Consider the following 17,633-nt stretch of genomic DNA (forward strand, 5'->3'; position numbering starts at 1 on the left):
TCCTCATCACCAATGCTGAGCTTTGCACCAGTCTCTTTCTAGCCTTTTTAGTGTACTGTCTTGCATTGAAACACCAGAGCTGATACTTTGAGATGCACATGTATGGTTCAGGAAAATGTGTTGCTGGAGGATATTTCTGCCCTACTAGAAGTTCAGAGACAGGAACTTCCTTAGCTTTTTATTCCTGAGATCGTTTCTAGAGATTCTGATCATTTCCAGAACCTCAGTCTAGGTGCTGGGATTCAGAGGGTTACCGTCTAGTTGTTAGTGGATTGTAATGGTGAATTTTATATGTCAACTTGTCTTTGTGAAGTTATTGTTAGATGATATTAACATTTAAGTCAATAGACTTTGATTCAAGCAGATTACTTTCCAGAATGGGGGTGGGCCTCATTCAATCACCTAAAGACCTTAATAGAACAGAACCGATCTGCCCAGAAGCAGGGGGAATTCTGCAACATTTGCATTTTCCTGGATGTCTAGCCTGCCAGTCTACCCTGCAGATGTTGGACTTGCCAGCCTTCATAATCATCGGAGCACATCTCTTAAATCTTTTTCTCTATATATGTACCAATCTTATTGGTTCTGTTTCTTTGGAGAACCCTGACTAATACATGGGTGGATCTTTACTATGCCTCATGGTCAAACTCACGAGCTACTTCATAAAAGCAACCTGGATTGGCAAGCAAGACTTTTGGCAATCTGTCTTGGTCTCAAAATTTGGCTTTGATCTTTTCCTGGAACTTAGCCTCTGGGTTCCTTTCTGAAAATCCTGGTACTGACCCTTGGACTAGCTCCTTATATCCCCAGTTGACTCCGCCTTTTGAGTAACAAAATAGGCTCCCTTATGAACATGAATCCCTTTGGCATTTTTCTCTCCAGCTAAAATTATTTGGGGTGTACTCCTAACTTTATATAATTTAAGAATCTCTTCAGAATTTAAGCTGTAAACATATTCTAACAAGATACAAAGTTAATCAGTTTATATTAATTCTCAAACAGTATTTCCTTGTACTTATCCTATTCAAGTCACATAGAGACGAGCCTGTTCTAGTATAGTGCCATTTTATATAATTTTGTGTGTTTCTACTCATCTCTTTATACTAGATCCTATGCTGGAGGAGAGATCCTATAAAATACCAACTGCACAATGTCATTTGTGTAAATGCAATATATGTGTCGATGATCTAGCTCTGAATGGTGGTGACATATGTATTATAGTTATGCTGCTCTCATGTTTACTGAATGCTTACTATGAGTACAGGTATGCCAACGGCCTTGACTGAGGGACGTACTAGTATTAGCCCCATTTTGTAGATCAGGAAACTGAACAGCGCACAAGGGCACTGTACATTGCAAATACTCCTTGAGATTGTTGGACTGTACTAGTTGGAAGGTATTCCTGGTGCCCTACTGATGGTCTTGAGAATCTCTCCTTCTGCTTCCATCCACAAACGCAATAGCATAGTGATCCCCTAAGCCTGCCTTCAAGGACAATTACCCTGAGGAGCAGAGCAGATGGCTCTTTGCTTCCCATGAGAAAGTAGAGCTGTTCAGTCTTAAACGTTTCTGGCTGATTCTCTCTTCTGGGGTCTATTTCAGTGTCTGATTTGTTATGAATCTCTTTCTCTCTACCCTGCCCTTCCACAAATGACCCCTGTTTTGCTGACTTTCTGTGTCCTAGTCCTTTTCCAGCAAACATTAGATAATGTCCCAGAGGGCTCGGTGTATTGAGGCTGTCGCTGCGCCATCAGAGAGCTTGTTCACTTTCGTCCCAGCTTCTTGATCTACCTTGTTCTGCAAGACCAAGGGCTCCGGATAGTTGAAGTTTTCTGTCCATACAAAGAAGTACACTGACTCCTCTTTTCTGATTTGCACATAAGATGATTTAGACTCTTTTCACATCCCTGGTTCTTTAACCAAAGTCCAACATTGTGGATTTCATTTAAATATCACTTCAATGAACTTATTACAAGTTCTCAATGGTTCTGGTTAAATTCTTTCTTAAATTTGAGAGGACAGCCTTCTCTTGCTGTGATACACTGAAAAATCTTCCTACAGTCAAAAGAGCCTTTTCCACACTGTCCTTCTGAAGCAGATTTAGATTGCCCATTTAACATATTCCTTCCTTTTGTGCCAAAGCATGCTTGTTCTCTGTGTGTCCCTTTGTCCTACTAGATAGTAGAAGTCTATTATACCTGGAGTCTATGGCATCATAACTGTGAAATAGCTTTAAAAATAGTACCCTCCAAAAAGAGGTGGCTACTACAATCCAGTGCATTAATTCCTGTTAGAATTGCAAGGGTTGAATCTTTCTAGAGCTGAGCAGACAGGGTTTTCATGGTCAAGAGGCAGGAGTAGGCAGGAAAGAGTGGATGGACTGGGAGCTCTGAGACCCAAGAGCAGGGCTCTGGAGTCAGAAATAGACAATCATTCCTGATGGCCACTGACATGGACGCTGAGGAAGGATTGGCCAATTTGGAACCAGGTCAGAGGTGCAGGGAGCCAGAAGTTGAGGTGCCAGGGACGTAAGTGGAGAGCTGAGGAAAAAGGCTGGATATGGATTCTGATCCTAGACTGAGAAGACAAAGAATTCTGAGGCCCTGAAGCCTCTACACTGGTGCTTCCTCAGAGAGATACGGTTCTTCTGAAGTGATAAAATCCCCATTCTCTGGGGATTTAAGGGCCTGATCCTACTGGAGCTAGGACATGGGAGCTCTGCATACCAATGATGATACCCCAGATAGTATATTCATGGTCTTTTCTAGAGAAGGAATTTGAATATTCCTAGAACACTGAACTGAATTGAATTGAAGAGTAGGTGGGTGAGAGGGAGAAAAGGAGAGAGAGAGATTGAAAGAGATTGAGAAGGCTGTAGTTGGGTTGAGGCAACTTATCTCTGAAATTTGTATTTTAAAATTTAGGCATTTGTTGATGTGCTTATCTCCAATCATAACATTCTATTTGGGAAAAGAAAGGGATCTGTTTTATCAGTCAGAGATTTCAGTTTGACCATCTCATTTGCTATTCTGTTCACAGCAGAGGAAAACTGAATAAATTGTATAACTGGAATAATTAAACTTCCTATTTCGGGGCAGTACATTTGCCAATTCTTTCTTAATAGCCCTAGAACAAATTCACTCATTGTATGGTGCAGAGGGTGGGAGTGGTTAACGTAACTTGAAGAGTAGATCTATGCGAATTGGAAAACAGAGGCCATACAGGTCCAGAGATTAGAGAGATACAGATCTAGAGAAAATAATTTTTGAAGCATCTTTAAAGATATTATTCCAACTTAATCCATAAAGATAATTATAGCAACCCCTGCTTATTTTGCAGATACCTCATCGTTCTGTCCCCTCTTAAGAAGAATCATCTCTTTGATAGGATAACTTTCATTTACCTCTATTGTGACTAAGATTCCCACATATAAACCTGCATAATTAGAGGCCCACAGGAGATCTACATTCTTTCACTTGGTTTGCCTCTCAAAAACTCTCATTCATTTTCAGTTTCCCTGAAATGACACACATGCCTTCCCCTTCATTGTGCTCAGGCCCCCAACACCCTGCCTCAGGGCAGTGGACTTTCTGGAACTTTTCCTGAGACATGGCACCTCTATCTGAATGCCCTGTGGCCTGAGTTCTGGTAAATAATGAAAGGCGTGTGTGGACTTGTGAGCATAGGAAGATTTTTGACTTTGTGCTTTTTGTCAGTGGGAAGCCTGGGAGGTTGGCCCTGTTTCAACCTCTAGATCTTTCTTTTTATGAAGATAATGATGATCACAGAGTCATATTGTTGGCCTCCCTGCAGGCACTCAGAGCCAGGCAGCCTGATGTTCTAATGTTCCTTTGCCTTTCATTTGAAAACGACATGTAGAGACACATAGACTTGGTCAAGATAATTTTGAAAGAATCTTTCAATTTAATTAAATGATATTTAATAATAATATAGTTAGCTCATTTGCATAGTGTATTGCAGCATAGAAAGGACTTTCACATGTATTATGCCATGCACTACTTGAAACATTGGACCTGTGTTCATGATCACAGAAGTATTAAAGCAAATGTTTTCCATTTTCTCTTTTGGGAATATGACAGTAACTGAATATTTGCCCTTGACTCTTTTGCATATGCCATCCTATTTTTATACTTTTCATTATATATTAAATCCTTTCTTAATCTAGTGCCTCTCAAAAGTCCCTTGTACTTGTCCTTCTATAGTTCAGAGCTTAAGCCAAATTTGGATTCAGAGCCATCTTTTTGTTAATTTCCTTTGTAAGAAGAGGTGTTGTTAGCAATCTGTGCAGCTCATTCTTCGGTTTGACTTGCAACTAGCAAACTCACAGAGCTAGAGCAAAGTGCAGGTGGTCTGGCCTCCAGGATAACATTTCCTCTTCTTTTCTGCAACAAATTACATCTGAAACAGTCCTCCAAAAGGATTATCTGATGCAATTTTGACATTTGGAAAATATAAATAGACTTCAAAGGATAGTATGGATGAGCAGAGATTTTTCTGAATGAATATATGAGAGAGAAAAAAGTATTGAAATGGGAGCTGGATCCCTAAACTCGAGTTGAAGAACAACTATTTTCTTTGTCCCCACAGCCCCAAAAATACTGAAATGGGCTTCATACCAATAGCTTCTCAGTGGGCTATACTGAGTGGGGAGTCTAGGCAAATAAGACGAGGGACAAAATGTGCAATATTACCAGAGTACCCTTTTATTGAGTCTAACAAACTCAAAGTATGTGTATGTGTATGTATATATGTGTGTATGCACGCATGTTTCCAAGCTCTGCTCATTGAAAAGACCTGGAAACAATGATCATCTGGTAAGTGAGCATCCCTAGTGCCCAGATTGTAGTCTTGAACTATCACTTTCCCCTAAAGGAATCTAGAGAAATAGCTACTTCCAGGTTTGGGGTGGGAAATGAAGGACATGTGTCTGGAACATCTTGTCATACTAGAGCATGAAGAAGCTATCAAAGATCACCAGGATTATGTAAAAAACACTCTGGAGCCAACTTGAAGAGACTTCTGGTGGCCAAGGAGGGGAAATTTTGAGCTTTAAAACAGATAATAATTATCATTATTTGGAACCCATCAAATTATTTATTCATTCATTTTTAAAAATTTATTTATTTATTTTAGAGAGAGCAAGATAGCAGGAGCATGGGAAGGGGCAGAGGGAGAGAATATTCAAGCAGACTCCTGCTGAGTGTGGAACCTGATACAGGGCTTGATCTCATTAGCCTGAGATCATGATCTGAGCCAAAACCAAGAGTCAGATGCTTAACCAACTGAGCAACCCAGACTCCCCAAACCATCAAATAACTTTAAATCCATGACTTCATAATGATAGTTTAAAAAAATTGATCCCCTTTGGAGTATGATAGGAAACCAGTTATTTTTGTGAAAATTGATAGATGAAGGGATAGAATCATTTATTCTGCTTTTCCTAGGTGAATGGTATCACCAAGTAACCAAATAGTAGATGAGGGAAAGCATATATCTATAAAAGTGTTCTGACAGATGGATTCATCAGTAGAAAAGAAATGCTAGAAGTAGAATATTGCCATTCTGCACCCCCTCTGAATTAGTATAACATCAACAGCTGTTACTATCACAAAAAGAGAGACACGCAGACATCACAGGGGCTCTTGAGGAGAGAACAAATCAAAACCAAAATCTTGCAAAAGATTAAACCGAGGACTGAACAGTCCTCTGGATCCAACTGCTCATTTGTAGGACAGAGGAACATGGTGAACTACCCCATGCATGTATAATCAGCAAAGTCCTGAAGGTAGGAGGACTATGAGCCAAACTTCCAGAGTAGTTGCAGGCAAAAGAAAGAGATGGAGGAAGGAACCTATGGAATATAAAAGACTTAAGAGACATGTCAAATTTACAAATGGGTAATGCTTTACTATAGCATATATCTAGATACTATAGCATCTAGGGACAAATGCTTATGTGATAAAACTGCAAAGTAACACAAGGATAGGATTCCTATAAAAGTTAGGATAGGAGGTACATTTGTGAAGAAGCCACATGGACCAGCATGGGACAGACACTTCAAGGGCTTTCAGGGTGGCTGGCAAAGTTCTATTTCTTGATTTGGGGATGGTGGTTGCTAAGGTGTTCACCTTTATACAAATCCATTATATGTACACTTTGTGCAGTTTTTTTTGAGTCTATGCTCTATCGTCTCATGGAAAGTTTGAAAGAGAAGAAAATCAGAAAAACAGTTTTTAGTTTTACATTATGTGAATACATAAAGGGCTTTGCTGGTCAAGAGAAGTTTGTGTCAAGATGAGGTACAGTGGAATGGAAAAGAACATGAGCCCTGGGGCCACCCCAACAAGGTCCAAATCCCAGTCTGGCCACCAACCAGCTGTGTAATCCTGGGCAAGTTACTCAGCTTCTTTGCATTTCAGTTTTCTCATCTGTAAAATGGATTATAGTTTCTGCCTCAGAGCATCATCATGAGGTTTTAAATGAGATGATACATGTGAATGTTTGAAATATTGCCAGGTATATAATAAGAATGCAATGCACGTTAGCTCTGTTATTTCTTCCTATTTCTTAAAACTTGCTTTTCTCTGCTGTTTGTTTTCCTCACACACTGCAACATTATCTCTTTCTTAAAAATCCTTGGTGGGCAGAAGGAGGGGAGTATCTTCTTCTAGCTTCATCTCTGCCTCTCTTGCCCTCCTCTGCTTCCCATTTTGTATTTAAAGACTCCCAAAGAGGCATCTGGCAAGATAAGGAAGAAAAAATCCCAACCAGACAGTCAGAATGTGTTCAGTGATGAGAGAGGAGGGAAAGAGAGTTTTCTTATTTGCCACTGGGCCCCCAGAGTCTAGAAGAGCATGTCACCACATAGGCACGTACTAGACATTTGTTGAAAAGATGAATGATATGCCTTGCAGAACACAATTTAGAGAGTGCCGTTCAAGTGTCTGCTTTTTGCATGAAGAGTCTGAAATGGTCCAGGACTTTGTTTCTGCCTTCCTCCTGCCTTGCTGTTTTTCTTTCCTGTTGCTCTATATCAGTATCTGTGGCTTTGTGTGAGCCAGTTGGCTTAAATTTAGTATCTGTTCATAAAATATGTATATTGCACTTGTTTTTCCTTCAGAAAGCTACATGCTGACACTAGCCATGTGCCTGCCAGTCATCTTGCTGCTGTCCCTTGGAGCTCCTTTCTGCCCTACAGATCCATCTATCCTATCCCCTTCTTCCTCTGTTGCCCTTCTTGTCATTGTTCTCTCTCTGTTTTTTTAAAGATTTTATTTATTTATTCATGAGAGACAGAGAGAGAGGCAGAGAGAGAGGAGGGCAAAGACATAGGCAGAGGGAGAAGCAGGCTCCACGCAGGGAGCCCAATGTGTGACTCCATCCTGGGACTCCAGGATCATACCCTGGGCCAAAGGCAGGCGCCAAACCACTAAGCCACCCAGGCATCCCTTGTCATTGTTCTCATAGCTGGCTCCTTCCCATCTGATAGACCCAGTGTAGGGAGTCCACTGCAGCAAAACCTTTTGAAGCAGCCCCTCACAGGTAAATCTCTCAGGTTGAGTCCATCTATTTTTCTTCAAAGTACTCACCATGTATATACTTGTGAATAAATATTTGTTGAATACTTGGAGGAGTAAATGGTCATTATAACAAATGTTTAGATACAAGAATGGAAGCATGAGTGTGAGTTGACTTGTTTCTTGCTCTACCATAACTTTCATGAAGGTGCTATGACTGCTCAGCTTGCTAGTTTTTAGTTCTTGGTGGCTACTCAAGAAATACTTTGTGAATGGGGGCGGGGCAAGATGGCAGAGGAGTAGGGTCCCCAAGTCACCTGTCCTCATCAACTTACCTAGATAACTTTCAAATCATCCTGAAAACCTACGAATTCAACCTCAGATTGAAAGTGGAACACTAAAGAGAGAAGAGTTTGCATTTCTAACAAGTACAACTCGTTTTTAGCCACTCTACACTGAGCAAAATGACTAGAAAGAAGAACTCACCACAAAAGAAAGAATTAAAAACAGTCCTCTCTGCCACAGAGTTACAGAATTTGGATTACAATTCAATGTCAGAAAACCAATTCAGAAGCACAACTATAAAACTACTGGTGGCTCAGGAAGAAAGCATAAAGGATTCAAGAGACTTCATGACTGCAGGATTTAGATCTAATCAGGTTGAAATTAAAAACCAGTTAAATGAGATGCAATCCAAACTGGAGGTCCTAATGAGGAGGGTTAATGAGGTAGAAGAACAAGTGAGTGACAAAGAAGACAAATTGATGGCAAGGAAGGAAGCTGAGGAAAAAAGAGGAAAACAATTAAAAGACCATGAGGAAAGGTTAAGGGAAATAAATTACAGCCTCAGAAGGAAAAAAATCTACATTTACTTGGGTTCCGGAGGGCACTGAAAGTGACAGAGGACCAGAAAGCATATTTGAACAAATCATAGCTGAGAACTTCCCTAATTTGGGGAGGGAAACAGGCATTCAGATCCAGGAGATAGAGAGGTTCCCCCCTGAAATCAATAAAAACCGTTCAACACCTCGACATTTCATAGTGAAACTTGCAAATTCCAAAGATAAAGAGAAAATCCTTAAAGCAGCAAGAGACAAGAGATCCCTAACTTATATGGGGAGAAATATTAGATTAACTGCAGACCTCTCCACAGAGACCTGGCAGGCCAGAAAAGGCTGGCAGGATATATTCAGGGTCCTAAATGAGAAGAACATGCAGCCAGGAATACTCTATCCAGCAAGGCTCTCTCTCATTCAGGATAGAAGGAGAGATAAAGAGCTTCCAAGATAGGCAGATACTGAAAGAATATGTGATCACCAAACCAGCTCTGCAAGAAATATTAAGGGGTACTCTGTAAAAGAAAGAGGAAGCCCAAAGAAATAAGCCACAAAAACAGGGAATGAATAGGTATTATGATGACACTAAATTCATATCTTTCAATAGTAACTCTAAACATGAATGGGCTTAATGATCCCATCAAAAGACGCAGCATTTCAGACTGGATAAAAAAGTGAGACCCATCTATTTGCTGTCAACAAAAGACTCATTTTAGACATAAGGACACCTACAGCCTGAAAATGAAAGGTTGGATAACGATTTACCATTCAAATGGTCCTCAAAAGAAAGCAGGGGTAGCCATCCTCATATCAGATAAATAAAGTTATCCCAAAGACCGTAGTAAGGGATGAAGAGGGACACTATATCATACTTAAAGGATCTATCCAACAAGAGGACCTAACAATCATGAATATTTATGCTCCTAATGTGGGAGCTGCCAAGTATATCAATCAATTAATAACCAAAGTTAAGACAAACTTAGATAATAATACACTTATTCTTGGTGACTTGAATGTAGCGCTTTCTACAATTGACAGGTCTTCTAAACACAACATCTCCAAAGAAACAAGAGCTTTAAATGATACACTGGACCAAATGGATTTCACAGATATTTACAGAACTTTACATCCAAACACAACTGAATACACATTCTTCTGAAGTGCACATGGAACTTTCTCCAGAATAGACCACATACTGGGTCACAAATCAAGTCTCAACTGATACCGAAGGATTGGGATTGTTCCCTGCATATTTTCAGACCATAATGATACCCAGACCATAATACTTTGAAACTGGAACTAAATCACAAGAAGAAATTTGGAAGAAATTCAAACACGTGGAGGTTAAAGACCATCCTGCTAAAAGATGAAAGGGTCAACCAGGAAACTAGAGAAGAATTAAAAAGATTCATGGAAACTACTGAGAATGAAGATACAACCATTCAAAATCTTTGGGATATAGCAAAAGCAGTCCTGAGAGGGAAATACATCACAATACAAGCATCCCTAAAAAAATTGGAAAAAACTCAAATGCACAAGCTAACCTTGCACCTAAAGGAACTGAAGAAAGAACAGCAAATAAAACCTACACCCAACAGAAGAAGAGAGTTAATAAAGATTCGAGCAGAATTCAATGAAATAGAGACCAGAAGACTGTAGAACAGATCAACAAAACCAGGATTTGGTTCTTTGAAAGACTTAATAAGATAGATAAGCCATTAGTCAGCCTTATTAAAAACAAAAGAGAAAAGACCCTAATTAATAAAACCACAAATGAAAAAGCAGAGATCACTACCAATACCAAGGAAATACAAACGATTATAAAAACATATTATGAGCAGCTATATGACAATAAATTAGACAATCTAGAAGAAATGGACACATTTCTGGAAAATCACAAACTACCAAAACTGGAACAGGAAGAAATAGAAAACCTGAACAGGCCAATAACCAGCGAGGAAATTGAAGCAGTCATCAAAAACCTCCCAAAACACAAAAGTCCAGGGCCAGATTGCTTCCCAGGGGAATTCTATCAAACATTTAAAGAAGAAACAATACCTATTCTACTAAAGCTGTTCCGCAAGATAGAAAGAGATGGAATACTTCCAAATTCGTTCTATGAGGCCAACATTACCTTAATTCCAAAACCAAAGATCCCATCAAAAAGGAAAATTATAGACCAATACCCCCGATGAACACAGATGCAAAAATTCTCAACAAGATACTAGCCAGTTGGATCCAACAGTACATTAAGAAGATTATTCACCATGACCAACACGGATTTATCCCTGGGATGCAAGCTGGTTCAACGCTCAAAGCAATCAACATGATAGATCATATCAACAAGAGAAAAAACAAGAACCATATGATCCTCTCAATAGATGCAGAGAAAGCATTTGACAAAATACAGCATCCATTCCAGATCAAAACTCTTCAGAGTGTAAGGATAGAGGGAACATTCCTCAACATCTTAAAAGCCATATACGAAAAGCTCACAGCAAATATCATTGTCAATGGGAAAACACTGGGAGCCTTTCCCCTAAGATCAGGAACACGACAGGGATGTCCACTCTCACCACTGCTATTCAACACAGCACTAGAAGTCCTAGCCTCAGCAATCAGGCAACAAAAAGAAATAAAAGGCATTCAAATTGGCAAAGAAGAAGTCAAACTCTCCCTCTTTGCAGATGACGTGATACTGTACCTAGAAAACCCAAAAGACTCCACCCCAAGATTGCTAGAACTCATACAGCAATCTGGCAATGTGGCAGGATACAAAATCAATGCCAAGAAATCAGTGGCATTTCTATACACTAGCAATGAGACTGAAGAAAGAGAAATTAAGGAGTCAATCCCATTTACAGTTGCACCCAAAGGCATAAGATACCTAGGAATAAACCTAACCAAAGAGGTAAAGGATCTATACCCTAAAAACTCAGAACACTTCTGCAAGAAATTGAGGAAGACACAAAGAGATGAAAGAAATATTCCATGTTCATGGATTGGAAGAATTAATATTGTGAAAATGTCAATGCTACCCAGGACAATTTACACATTTAATGCAATCCCTATCAAAATACCATGGACTTTCTTCAGAGAGTTGGAACAAACCATCTTAAGATTTGTGTGGAATCAGAAAAGATCCTGAATAACCAGGGGAATATTGAAAAAGAAAACCATAGCTGGGGGCATCACAATGCCAGATTTCAGGTTGTATTACAAAGCTGTGGTCATCAAGACAGTGTGGTACTGGCACAAAAACAGACACATAGATCAATGGAACAGAATAGAGAACCCAGAAATTGGGCCCTCAACTCTATGGTCAACTAATATTCGACAAAGCAGGAAAGACCATCCACTGGAAAAAGGACAGTCTCTTCAATGAATGGTGCTGGGAAAATTAGACAGCCACATGCAGAAGAATGAAACTGGACCATTCTCTTACACCATACACAAAGATAAACTCAAAATGGATGAAAGATCTAAATGTGAGACAAGAATCCATCAAAGTCCTATAGGAGAACACAGGCAACACCCTTTTTGAACTTGGCCACAGAAACTTCTTGCAAGATATATCTATGAAGGCAAGGGAAACAAAAGTGAAAATGAATTATTGGGATTTCATCAAGATAAAAAGCTTCTGCACAGTCAACAAAACTAAAAGACAACCTACAGAATGGGAGAAGATATTTGCAAATGACGTATCAGATAAAGGACTAGTTTCCAAGATCTATAAAGAACTTATTAAACTCAACACCAAAGAAACAAACAATCCAGTCATGAAATGGGCAAAAGACATGAACAGTAATTTCACCAAAGAAGACATAGACATGGCCAACAAGTACATGAGAAAATGCTCTGCATCCCTTGCCATCAGGGAAATACAAATCAAAACTACAATGAGATACCACCTCACACCAGTGAGAATGGGGAAAACTAACAAGACAGGAAACAACAAATATTGGAGAGGATGTGGAGAAAGGGGAACCCTCTTGCACTGTTGGTGGGAATGTGAACTGGTACAGCCACTCTGGAAAACTGTGTGAAAAAAAAAAAAAAGAAAACTGTGTGGAGGTTCCTCAAAGTGTTAAAAATAGATCTGCCCTACAACCCAGCAATTGCATGGCTGGGGATTTACCCCAAAGATACAGATGCAGTGGAATGCTGGGACACCTGCACCTCAATGTTTATAGCAGCAATGTCCACAATAGCCAAACTGTGGAAGGAGCCTCGGTGTCCATCCAAAGATGAGTGGATAAAGCAGCTGTGGTCTATGTATACAATGGAATATTACTCAGCCATTAGAAATGACAAATACCCACCATTTGCTTCAACGAGGATGGAACTGGAGGGTATTATGCTGAATGAATTAAGTCAATTGGAGAAGGACAAACATTATATGGTCTCATTCATTTGGGGAATATAAAAAACAGTGAAAGGGAATAAAGGGGAAAGGAGAGAAAATGAGTGGGAAATATCAGTGAGGATGACAGAACATGAGAGACTCCTAACTCAGGGAAATGAACAAGGGGCAGTGGAAGGGGAGGTGGGGGGGGTGGGGTGACTGGGTGATGGGGACTGAGGGGGGCACTTGACGGGATGAGCACTGGATGTTATGCTATATGTTGGCAAACGAACTCCAATAAAAAATATACAAAATTAAAAATAAATAAATAAATAAATAAATAAATAAATAAATAAATAAATACATACTTTGTGAATGAATGAAAAAGCAAGCGCATAATATGTGTAGCCTCAGGCTTGGTGTATTGCTAGGAAGGCTTGAATTTGAACCTTTTTTCTGTCACTTCATAACTGTATGACCTTGGACAAATTTTTAGCCTCTGAGACTTGGCTTCCTCATCTAAAAAATGAAGATCAAAATACCTACTTTCTGTGGCTGTTTGAAGATGAAATGATATAATGCGAAGTACCTCATTTGGTAGTGCTCAAACCTGGCTGCACATCAGAATAGTCTACGGTTAGATTTAGCAATACACACACACCTGGACCTGACTGTTGGGGACTCTGACTGAGCAAGTCTACAGTGGGTTCCAAGCATCTGTGGTTTTAGAAAGCTTATAGGTGGGGGCACCTGGGTGGCTCAGTCAGTTAAGCGTCCAACTCTTGGTTTTGACTCAGGTCATGATCGCTGGGTTGTGAAATGGAGTCCCATATAGGGCTCTGCTCTCAGTGTGGAGTCTGCTTGCGATTCTCTCCCTTCCTCTCCCTCTGTCTCTGTCCCCCCACCCTGCTCCCTGCTTGTGCAACTCTCTATCTCTCAAAAAAAAAAAAATCAAGCAAGAAAGCTTACAGATGATCATAAAACTCAAGCAGAGTTGAGCATGATTGGTTTGATTTATATAAGCAACAAGATGGGGTAGGTGGCTTTTTTATTCACCTCTTTCTCTGCTGACACTATCCTGTCTTCTTTCCCATCCTTTCTCCTTTTTTTCTTTGTTATTAGGTGTGGGTGTAAGTGAACTCAACCAGGAGATGGTTAGGGAAACAGAGACATGAAAAACAGGTAAAGGATGATAGTGTTTATGTTGGACATCGATCCTAGCAAATGGCTAGATGAAAGGCACAAGATTGAGGTCTTGGTGCTAATTAGTCAGCTTTAAATGCCTGGAACAACAAATGTGAAGGTGTGAAAGATGGGACTGCCAGTACTTCATTTGCATGAGATAACTCTTCCATGTACTTTTCCAGTTTATCTATATTTTAAAATGACTTCCTGCTGGACAGCTTTAGACATTCTCAAATAAAGTGCAACCTTTCTAAAATAAAGGTTGTAGAATGATTTAAGTTGCTTGTGCAATAAAAATTTATTAAGTGCCTACTGGGCTAAACACCATGGAGATATGATTGATTTCATTCAGGAAATATTTATTGAGCACTGCTCTAGGTGTTAGGATATACAACTAGATAAAAATCCCTTCTTTCTTTGAGCTCACATTCTAATGAGGAGAGAGAAGCGGTAAAAAGTAAACATAGTAAGTAAATCATAAAATGTTAGAATGTGATAAAATGCTATTTTAAGGTATTTTATATAAAACAGTTAAGGAGATGCATTGAGCAAGTCCTTGAAGAAGATGAGGGAGTTTTACTATGTGGGTATCTGGGACAAGAACATTCCAGGAAGAGGAACCAGCCAGTGCAAAAGCCCTGAGGCACACAGGGTATATCTGAAGAACACCAAAGAGGCCAGGGCAGTCTCAGTGAAGTGACAGGGGTTGATCAATGGGAGATGGGGTTGAAGGGAAAAAATGGCCAGATTATGTCAGGTCTTGTAGGACTTTGCAGGACTTTGTTACACTGAGTGAGACAGAGAGACCCTGGGGGGTCAGGATGGGGGAGGAGAGGGCTTATGTTATAACAGGATCACTTTGGTTGCAGCATTGAGAATAGACTGTAGGAGAGTCAAGGCACAAAGGAGGAAACAAATGAGGAAGCTTCTGTAAGAATCCAGGGGAGACTCTTGGCACTTTGAACTAAAATGGCAGCAGTAGAAATGGTGAGAAATGGATATATTTTAGAGGAAAGATTTGGCAGGGTTTCCTGACAGGTTGAATTGGGTGTAAGAGAAAGAATGGAATTACTGACTCAAAGTCTTTATAAAATTTTGTTCTTTGAGTTTTTTGTTTTGTTTTGTCTTTTGTTTGTTTTTGCCTGAGCAACTAAAAAACTAGAGTTGCTTCCAAGATGGGAAGACTGTGAGTGAAGCCAGTTTGGGGAGGAATACTGGAGTTTGCTTTGAGTCCGCCAAGTGGAGATGTCTAGGAGGCCTTGGACGTGGAGTTAGGAAGAGTATCTGGGATGGAGGGGTACATGTGGGGAGCCATCAGTGTATAGGTAGTGTTTATTTTTTTTTAAAGATTTTATTTATTTATTCATGAGAGACACACAGAGAGAGACAGGAACATAGACATAGGAAGAGGGAGAAGCAGGCTCTTTGTAGCGAGCCCAATGTGGGACTTGATCCCAGGACCGGGATCACACCCTGAGCTGAAGGCAGACACTCAACCACTGAGCCACCCAGGCATCCCTATAGATGGTGTTAATGCCAGGAATGGCTTGGGGACACTGGTGAGTGTAGACAGAGAATGGACAAAATGCATGGACTGAGCTCTGGGGCTCCTTAAGAGTTCTGGGAGACACTGAGGAGCCAGTAAAGGATAATGATGAAGAAGGCCTGGTGAGGTGAGAGGACACTGGGCCAGGTGCTGCTTGTGGTTCAGGGTAGAGGACTGAGAAGTGCCCCTTGGGTTTCATGAGGGGGGGGACATGAATTACCGGGACAGAGTTGGTCTGCCATGCAGAGCAGGTTAAATCCAGCTTGGAGACAGAATAGAAGAATGGCAGTGAGCTGAGTAGAATTAATGCCCTGAGAAGATTTTTGTTGTTTTTTTCTTTTTTAATGGGAATGATCATAGCACTTTCGTGCGATGATGAAAAGAATAAGGAAAGGAAGGATTCCTGATGCCAAGGAAAGAGCAGGGAGTTGCTGGGGGAATGTCCTTGAGTGGGTGGGAAGGGATGGATCTAGAGCACAGGTGGGAGGTGTGTGCCTGGATGGGCCATCTCTGTATTAGGTGGGAAGGCAGCACACATGCAGACCGATGCCAGTGGGGGATAGTGGCTGAATCTGTGGATCTGTGGATTCTTTTTTTTTTTTTTCTGATGGCTTCAATTTTCTTAGTGAAATAGAGAGAACGGTCATCATCTGAAATTGAGGATGGCAGAGAAGGTATTGGAGGCCAGGGAGAATGGCTATTATACAGTAGTCTGAGAGAATGGGAACAAACATGGTTGCCTGGCAGCAGCAACAGCTCACAGATGTTCATCACCGTGAACTTGAAGGGGGATCAGGGAGTGTGGCTGAGCTTTTTCCCTAGCCACATTTAGCCATTCAGGTACAGACACAGTTTGCTGGATTTAACTAGGGCTGAGATTTTGCCAAGTGATGAAGCTAGAAGGAGCAAAGGAACATTACGATAATTGACCAGATAATTTAAGCAGGTGAAACAGGGAAGAGGACAAGGGATGGCAAGAGGTAGTGGGATCCATGGTCCCAGTGACTGAAGGCTTGTTGTAGTTGGGGCATCCAGTGGAGTGAATAGGAGGGTTAGAAAGTGAGTAGTCAGAGACTGGGATGGATGAAAATGAGCATGTGGATGGTGGGGTGGTTGTTCACCACCACCCATGGCTGGACTACCTTTTTAATTCCTCCTTGCAGTTAGATATGACTAGTAATTACTTTTGGCAAATGGAATGGAGGTGGAAGTGATGTGCCCATTTCTAGATCTGGCCCACAACCTCCCCTAGCCCCCACCGTGCAATCCCAAACCCTCCCTCAATTCTGACAGCCAGTTGGATGCTAAGAATGCAGCCAAGATGAGGCTGCACCTCAAGTTGGGAGTTGGAACCGTTGGAACCACCCTGGGTCTCCAAACTGTCATGTGGAAGGCTCTCCATCCAACTGCTACGGGGTGGCATACCATGAGCCATAAATAAACTTAAAGTGTGCTTATTCATTTGATTTTATGGTTTACAAAGTATTGATCCTACCTTGACTAAGTCAGAGATGTTGAAATTATTGGTTTGGGAGATAGATCCTTGGGAAGGGTGGGCCCAGGCAAGAGGTCAAGTGAGATGACTGGGGAAGGGGAGTTCAAGTGACTAAGAGGAGAGACAGTTGGATGCTCTATCTCTGTGTGTTGAAATCACCAAGAATAGGGAGAGAAGTAGTACAAAAGGGAGGGACAGTGAGCCGGGAGCTGAAGTAATCACACAGAGGGCCTGAGGAGTCCAGGAGAGGGCCACGCAATGAAGTGAGGTAGTGAGGGCTGTAAGGTGATGGCATAAGAGAAAACGCTGGGGAGCTCCAGCAAGGAAGGAGGGAAGTGGTGTAGAGGCAGGATTTGGGGGGTCAGGGAGGACACCCATCTCACCGCCAGGGCTGGGAAGGATGAGGGGTGAACATGGCTGCTGCATGAGGGTGCTACAGGGGAGGAGTGCCCTCAGGAGGTCCTAAGTGAAAGCAGCATTCAGGATTGACTTTGCTAGAGAAGGACTGTGGGGCCAGAGGGCACACTGGAGGGCTCTGCTATTGGAAGGTGGAGCCAGAATGAGATGTGCAGAGCCTTCTGGGGAATAGAAAATTGGAGACATGGGACCACCCAGGAGCCTGGCTTCTGTGGCCACAGATTCAGTCAGGGATAAGAAACCTGATGTGAGTAGTCCTAGGGGACCCAAG

General features: G+C 41.2%; 1 long non-coding RNA gene across 1 annotated transcript in view; it reads right to left on the reverse strand.

Annotated features, from left to right (window-relative positions):
• LOC112657988 (uncharacterized) overlaps positions 1-17,047 on the reverse strand; it is a 30,918-nt gene extending 13,871 nt beyond the window's left edge. Inside the window, exon 1 of the long non-coding RNA XR_003135421.3 lies at positions 16,946-17,047. This is a non-coding gene — a long non-coding RNA (uncharacterized LOC112657988). The remainder of the gene's footprint in view (positions 1-16,945) is intronic.
• Positions 17,048-17,633: the final 586 nt, after the last annotated feature.

The sequence above is a fragment of the Canis lupus genome, chromosome 8, assembly GCF_003254725.2.
Source record: "Canis lupus dingo isolate Sandy chromosome 8, ASM325472v2, whole genome shotgun sequence".
Classification (NCBI taxonomy): Eukaryota; Metazoa; Chordata; class Mammalia; order Carnivora; family Canidae; genus Canis; species Canis lupus.